The 8,312-nt window shown below is 40.7% G+C and overlaps 1 protein-coding gene across 4 annotated transcripts in view; it reads right to left on the bottom strand.

Moving 5' to 3' along the window:
* Positions 1 to 8,312, bottom strand: part of ptpn13 (protein tyrosine phosphatase non-receptor type 13) — a 327,111-nt gene that overhangs the window by 288,308 nt on the left and 30,491 nt on the right. The window lies entirely within an intron of this gene.

Genomic DNA, 8,312 nt, shown 5'->3' with positions numbered 1-8,312 from the left:
GTGTTCTTACATGAGCTCAGGCCTCTGGCGGTGTATGAGAGCACACACGGCCAGGCCGTTCCTCCAGGAAGACGTGAGATCGGTGATGTTTACTCCTTTGTAGCCCTGAGTCTGCTTCTGACACCAGGTCAGCAGCCGGCCAGGACGCACCTCGGACTCTGCATGACACAATGAAACAAACAATAGTGTCAGAAACGTCCTGTCAAGCTGGTTGAAAGTGAGTTTGCCTTACACATACAGCAGTAATTCCATCATTCCGCATTTGTACCTTTGGGTTCCACTTGAGCCTTGTGACTCACAGATTTGGATCAACTCCCATGCTCCAAGCAGAGTAACTTGGCAGAAAATTCACAAACAGAGCAGGCATTCAGGTCAGGGCACTAACTGGCCTACTTAAAGGATCTGCAGCAATTGCTTTGATGTGCTTGGAAATGCATAACTAACGTCATGGCGGGATTTCTTAGTTGATCTGTGACGTTAAGGAATGGAAATTTGTTTCATGGTTGAATTAACCTTATGGTTTTTCTTAAGACTGTAATTTGCAGTGCTGTTTCGTGTTCTATTAAAGGGGGTTTCTCATATATAGCCCCCCCTCATTGATTAAAATGGGATGGATTAAATATTGGAAACATCTTTGTATGTTGCGAGACAAAAAGTACCACAAACTGCTGCCTCGAAAATGAGTTGATATACACCCCCTTACACACTATAAACACAAACATTATATCCTCAATATATCTGCAAAAAACTGCCAATCCTCCATTGCCACAGTCCTTCATGGTGTCCCCCAGGGTTTAGTACTCGGTCCCCTCATTATGCTTTGCAATCTTCCCCTAGGACAAACATGGTACATGGTATGTTTCCACTGTTATGCCGATGATACTCTATTTTACCTCTCCAAGTGTGATTTTGAATCAAGGATGCAACAGAACTTTCTCAAGCTTATAAGCTTATTAGTTTTAAGCTAAGTGTATCAAATAGTCTTTTAGTTCAATGCTTTGGTTACACGGTCTCACAACTTCTTGAAAACCTCACTGTTTTCAAGAAACAGCAATATGCATGTGTTTCCTGTGTATACGATCAGATATACCCACTGTACACTACTTGACCAGAATTAAACAGGAAACACTATGAAGCGACCAAGCATAGTAGCGGCTGGAGACATAAACGGAGCTAAAAGTAGAGCAAATATTGGACTTCCATTCATCAGGCAGCCAGAAACACAATGTTAAGCCTTAAATCAGTAATGGGTGATTTAACTACACAATGACTTGAACCTCTTAGGGAGAAACCTCCATCATTGGAAAAAAAAACCTATATTAGCCCCACGATCTAACCCAAGGAGGTACACCGCGAGTTTGGGTATATTGTTATAGTGTCCAAACAGTGGTACTACAACTTCTGTGTCAGTCATGTGATGCCATTGGGTCCAAACATACTTTTTCCCATTGACTTACATTGGAAAGAGACATCTGTAAATCAGTGTATCATTTGTTTTAATGTAAATAAAAAGAAGACTTAACCGAAAACTGTAAACAGTCATTATTTACATTTACATCTAGTTAATGTGATAAAAGCTGTTAACAAATTTATTTTCCCTCTCCATTCATTTGACTGAGCCGAGACCAGATGTCACGTAGTGCTTGGGAGGCGGGGCTTAAGGGAAATGCAAGTTGAGTTACTCGTTTGGCCCCATGAATGCAATGGATTGCCGGAAGACCCAGGGAAGATCTGTATTTTGTTTTTGAGAGGCAGGCCATTTTGGCTTCATGCATCACTGAGCAACTTTTATAGGAATATATGTAAATGGCCCCCCTTAAATGCTGTGTACATTTCTGTTGTCTAACCCTGCTGGTGCAGAGTAGGTCAGCACATGTCTGTTGGAGGCGGGGTATTGGACCCTCATGTGAATGTAATGTTAACCGGATGTATTCTGTGACAAAGTGTATTAGCCTGTGACAGAGATAAGGCTAAAGCTTGCCCTCAGTGAGGGCTTGTTAGGCATTCACTAAGAAGGCAAAAAACATTTTTCGAATAAGCTTTCAGGAGTTCACTGGGGTTTGTTAAAAATACAGAATGTTAAATTGGCACAGCCTTTGTTAAAGCTATCATGCGTCGTTGACCTGCTGAGTCAGTGTAAAGTAATCTCTCAAGTAGTTTAAATGGGGCTGCATGTCAGTGGTGGCTCATGGGAGGATCAGATTACTGTAACGGCATGACAGGGAGCTTTAGAGTAGAATACAGTCCCATGAGAGCGGTTAGCAGCAATCCTCACTGTCACTACTTTGTCTTATAATATTGATTCATCGACAGTTTGTAATCATAGCAGAATCAACTAATATAATAATTTCCCTATAATCACTTTATATAGTCTTCATTTCAAAATACTTTCTGATTCTCTATTCTGACACATTTTACTGTCTTAAGAAATACTATTTACACATTTTTGTATTCCTCAACAATATATTATTTCACTCTCATTTTCCTCCAGCATGAGACTCAATGTGTCAGTCATCTATCAAGAATTTGTGGTTAGGGTTTTGTGAAAATAGACAATAGATATTTTGCATCTCACCTATTTTGGACAAGTTCGCTGATCTACGTGTGGGTCCTCTTTCCATGCGACATGAGTCTTGTTGGCCATCAATGAACAGGTGACGCACCTGAAAGAACCAAATAGGGGCGATAGAGAGAAAGATAGGAAAAGATAGAAAATGTTGGAAACACAATAACAGAGACACTTGTAAAAGCAAACAGAAGGATTTATAGGATTTGCAGTTGACCCAAATCTCACAGGAAAGGTGGGAACACTTTGCTATATAGTTGATCAAAAATATTAAGTACTAGCTGTTGATCACAATGCAGAATTTGTAGAAGAATCAGTTCAAAAACCATGTCTGAGCTTGCTGCTTTAAACCACAGTAGCATTTCTAAGTCATTGTTGAGTTTATTTTAGGTATGTGCCACTTTAAAAACATATGAGTAACATCCCAGATCTAGCATGCACAATAATAGAAAACTGTTCTTTATCAATCAAATAAAAGAGTTTAATCCAATATTATTTTTTTAAAGGAAGATCCACATTTGTTTTTTGTTGTTTTCCTTTTATATCGGTCTTTAATCAAATGCAAGTGTTATGTGCAAAGGCATCAGCACTTTATATACTTATATACTGTGAAGAAGACACCTTCATCACAGTTGGCATAGGGGCATGATAAAAGGCACACTGAGGGAAACACATTAATAACTTTGCTGGAGATGAAATAAAACATCATTATTTGTTCAAGACAGCTTTATTTGAAGTCATACATAACAATGCTGTGCCAAAGCAACCTGCTTACCCTCTCGTTCAAGGTTGTGAAGTCCAAACAGAGCAACAGATACTGCAGTCTTAAGTAGAGGCTCAATCAGTGGAAACCCCTGTGCTCAATTGGAGCATACCATGTAGTGCATGGGCACGGGTGACAATTTTCTTACAAGTGTAAAAGTGTTATTGTTTAAGGCTTCTGTGGTCAGAAATGTAGAATATGTTGACCTATTTGATTTATTATGTTTAATTAGTTTGAACTACATTTTGAATATGTTTGTAGATAAGAATAACAGTAATTAAGGGTATAAATAGTGGATTGTCCTATGGGGAGGAGCTTAACATATATAAACCTCTGGCCACAAGTGTTTTGAGGTGAGTCTGACTGTGGCTGTAGAGCAGAGAGGTACCAGTTATATTTATTCGAACTGTAAATATATATTGAGGTTTGTTTTCTTTCTATTTGCTGTACGTGATCCTTGTTACTTTGTGTTCTTTCAGCATTTTGGCTGTTAATAAAAGCACCTAAGGATACAGTTTTTGTGACTCTAGCCATCTTATTTAATTCCTAGTTTTTTCATCTACCCTTTTTGTAACATATATGATACAAATAAAGTGTGAGTATATAAAGTGTAGGACTGACCTGGTGTGGGCGCACACAGCTGGAGTTAAGGTTGGGGTAGCGGGTGGCAGGGTCAATGGCGTACTGTTCAAAGTGTTTACTGATGTTCTCTGTGGTGGTCTGAGGCAGCAGACGGTAGATACTCTCCCTGAGAACAATATATACCCGTCAGATACTGCAAAACATACTGCAACAATATGTATAAAGAAAGCAAACACTGAGGCCAACCAAACACCACAACAAGTTGCTTTTAAAACTATAAACAATGACCTTTAAAGTAAAACCGACATCACTGGTACATTAACCAAACATATCCAGACTGCTTTATTTGACTACTGACACCCACAATTAAATTAAATTACCATGATCAACGGTGACATTAAAGTTCAAAATGGTGACCCATCTTGAAACATGAGTCCCTTTGTTTTGCTGTGTAATAACATTCATATACACCTAATGTACACATGGGCATCATAGATAGTCCCCCTGCCCGCACATCACACATTCCAATTGAACCCCTGTGTCACAATCTGTCTGTTTCCTGTTTTATTTTGAAAAGTCTTCACCCCTTGTGTGATGTCTGTTTTTACTTCCTGTCTCTGTTCACCTCCTGCCCTGCCCAGCTGTGTCTTGTCCTTTGATTAGTTCTGCATGTGTTTAAGTTCTGGTTTTCTGTTGGTGTTTGTAAGATCTTTGATTGTTGTTTGTCGACTGTGAAAGTCCTGTTCAGTTTTGCCTTACCCTGCCCTGACCCGCACTTAAAAAGGTATTTTTCATTTCATCCTTCGTCCTGCATTTGGGTCCACCTTGCTCTGCCTCCACATGACACCCTGACAAGTGACAACTGCAGGAAGTTAACCTTAAGCCCACACACCTCTCAGCCAGGATCTCCAGGGGACTCCTGCCCTGGGCCCAGCCCCTCACCATCCAGGCACAGTCGAAGGCTGCCAGGAAGCCCCGAGCACAGCCTGTTCCCATCGGCCAGAAGGGCTGAAAGCAGAGAACATGACGTCAGCAGAAGCCAGAGTATCAAACATGACAACAACAGTCGCTGCGCCTCGTACCTCCAGCAGACTGTCTCCCACCAGAGAGACCAGCAGCTGGTGTCCGTGTTTCTTTCTGATCAGGGCGGCATTTTCCGAGGCGTACATGCTGGTGAAGTCAAACATGGCAACATCCTGCTGCCCGTAGTGGTTGATGGCGAAGTCAAGGGATGGAAGCTGGTAGTTTGTGCCAAAGTCTGCTGCTTCACGGGCGTAGGAGAGCAACGCTTCCTGGTTGACATTGTTGGGACTCAGCAGTCGCTCCGTTTCTGTGTAGTCCTGTATTTAGACAAAATCATTCAATTAATCAATTTAATATTGCAAATAGATATCCAAATATCACAACATTCTACTTTGCCTCAATGGGCTTTTCATTCCGCACAGCATCCAGAATGACTCCAAATCAATGGCAATCTGGCTCCATGTCTACTGGATGTGTAAATAAGAGGGCTGGCAAAGCAAACGCTATAATAACGCTTTTGCGAAAATTCTTTTTAACGGTGCACATTTTATTAACAGGCGATTCCCGCCGCATTTTCTGCGTATCTTGGCCTGCCCCATATTTCGAGCAGAAATGCATTTAACATATGTTTAGGTAAGTTCACTAAAGAGGTTACGTTTCCAAATGTTCATGGTGCCCCTCCACACTTCACTGGCCTGATTTACCGTTATGAAAAGATGTGTAGTTAAGATTTAAATGAAGGCATACATTTAAGATGGGTGTGCTCTAAAATAAGGGTGCATACAGTTTGGAAGGGGCCTTTTTCCACCCTTAGAAACATCCTTGAAACAATTTGGGGATGTCTTAAGTGTGATCTCATCGCAAGGTGGTCTATCGTTTTGACTTTGTGAGAAGCATTATTATCCAAAAACAGAAAATGTCTTGAGAACCAGCATGCCAGGCTGGACAGAGACAAGGTTGATATTTTTCATGAAATGTAATGAAACATCTGACATGACAAAATGACAAAACTAAAGCAGGTAGTTTGTTGAAGGGTTGAGCTATACGTCTCTGTAGCTTTGGCCACATGTGTTCATGCTGCCGTACAGCTGACACAGCGAGATATCACTCTGCACTAACTTGTAATGTAATTGAGATGGAAAACACTAAGTGAGGTGTGTGTGTGTTTGTGTGTGTGTACACAAAAGGTGAGAGCAAGTTTCTAATTAGAGCCTGTTTCATTATAATCCACTGTGCAGGCCGCACTGCCAAAACTGCCCTGGTAAACACTCATTCCTGTCAACCCCCCAAAAAGCCTCTAGGTTTTAAATATAGGATTTCTGTGTGTTTCTGGCTTCGAAGTGTGTGTTTCAGGCTCTATTATTATTTTCGTCAGAGTTGCCAATATGTATCATTAGATGTGCTCTCATGTGACTCTGGACTGGTAACTCCTTGTTTGGTTTTATCATTATCTCGGCCAGGAGATCCTGTATTGAGAAAGGATGTCAGTGTGTGCGTGTGTCTGACCACGGCTAATCTTGCATGCTATTGGACCAATCAACCCCATTAAGCTATTTGAGAGGACAAACTGTGATTCAAGGCTATACCTACTGTAGCTACCATATCAGAGAGGCGGTTCAGAGTCATTTAGAAGATGTTGCTTATAGTGATGCCCTTTGCTAGAGGTGCATAAATAATCCAATTGCTATTGCGATGATAATTTTAGATTCCCGCATTGATGTGAAAATAATCCTCCCTATCGAGTGGGCGGGGCCTATGGGGATCTTCCGTTTAAAGCAGGGGTCGGCAACCCGCGGCCCTTTAAACCCTCTGCTCTGGCTCCCTTGAACTTAGACAAAAATAAGAAGGAAATAAAATAAAAGTATTTTTAGGACTATTTATATTTTGTTGCATGGCTGAAAATGTTTCGTATCTTGTATTTTGAGGTGATACTGTGACACATAAACAAAAAACAAAACGGTTTTAATTAGGTCAACTAAAATATGCATCACATCCTGCTACGGTCCCGCACGAGCGCCTTTTCCTGCGGGTGAATAACCTGACCCCCGGCTCGATGAGCGAACTATGGATAAATCAAAGAAAAGTAACGGAGGAACACAGGATTTAATTCTGTGTGGACAGAGTTATATGCTTTCACAGCAAACGATGCTGGTTTACCGGTATGTTTGATATGTAGAGAGAAGTTGTCAACGGTGCTGCAGCCTTTACGTATCGAGGAACAACAAGGGAGAGGAAGAAAGCTGACAATCTTCAGTCATAATTCAATGGGGTATTTAATAGAGAGCCGCAGTGACGCGTCGTAAAACCCGGAAGTAAGTTAGCATTTTTAGCACTTCCGGTTCCTTCCTCAAAAAGCAATGCATTTTTTCCATAGGGTTTTGGAAAATAGCTCGAAATAAGGTCTGTGGTTGACACAAATTTAAGAGGTAATTGACGTTTTGTTCTACGACATTAAATACATCAGCAGTGACCCCACTGGGGATTTTTGAAGAGTTTACGTGTCTGAAAAACGATGGTTGTTACCGAGTGGCTGAATAGGACTACAGAAATTGTCGAGGCCGTTGTACGTCATTACGCAGAACACGTAAACACTCCCGCTAAGTTTGTTTTCCCCTGTGTTCTGCTTGAAAGCAAGTAAATGCATATCTTTAGTATCTGTATATATATATCTGACCATTAGAATCTGTATTTTTGAAATTGTCTTTTTTAACACCGTAGTTGTAAAAATTATAGAACAATTAATTACCAGCGTTTTCCAATTTTACTCGGCAGTTCGTTTCGTTAGCTAACGTTAGCTAAAGCTAGCGCTACTAGTTAGCTACGCAATGGTTTGTTGCTTTGCTCCGGGTTGCAGCCACAGGTATTCGCATGGAACGTGCTCGTTCTATCGTTTCCCGGCCAATGTTTCCCAAAGGAGAGTCTGGATTCGTGCTATGAGGTAAGCTGATGTTACATTTTTGTCCATGTCACGGTGAAATGTAAATGATGGGTAGTGACTGTAGTCGCCGTTTTAGAGATGGCGCTGCTGAAAAGAACCGCAACATAAGTAAAGATAATGAATACATCCTATTAAAACCTGTGTGGCTTATATGATAAGTCTTATTAGTACAAGCAGCATAACGTTTTCACAATGTAACTAAAGATTGTAGTCAGGGAAATCAGTTTGACATATTGAACTAATAACAAATCACCTCTGGCTGGCAGAGTAACTCTGCTCCATAGCTTCTCTTGGACGTAAAATCACATGTACATTTTACATTTATATTCAATTTAATATTCCATCCCTCACATACTTTTGTATATATAGTAACTTATATTTTGTTTTTCTTGTTATGCTGCTGCAACACAAACATTTCTCAGATTGGGATCAATAAAGTA

This window comes from Notothenia coriiceps, unplaced genomic scaffold (assembly GCF_000735185.1).
Source record: "Notothenia coriiceps isolate Sejong01 unplaced genomic scaffold, NC01 NC01_scaffold00023520, whole genome shotgun sequence".
Classification (NCBI taxonomy): Eukaryota; Metazoa; Chordata; class Actinopteri; order Perciformes; family Nototheniidae; genus Notothenia; species Notothenia coriiceps.
Note: the sequence above shows the minus strand (reverse complement) of the source record. Positions and strands in the feature narration are given on the sequence as shown.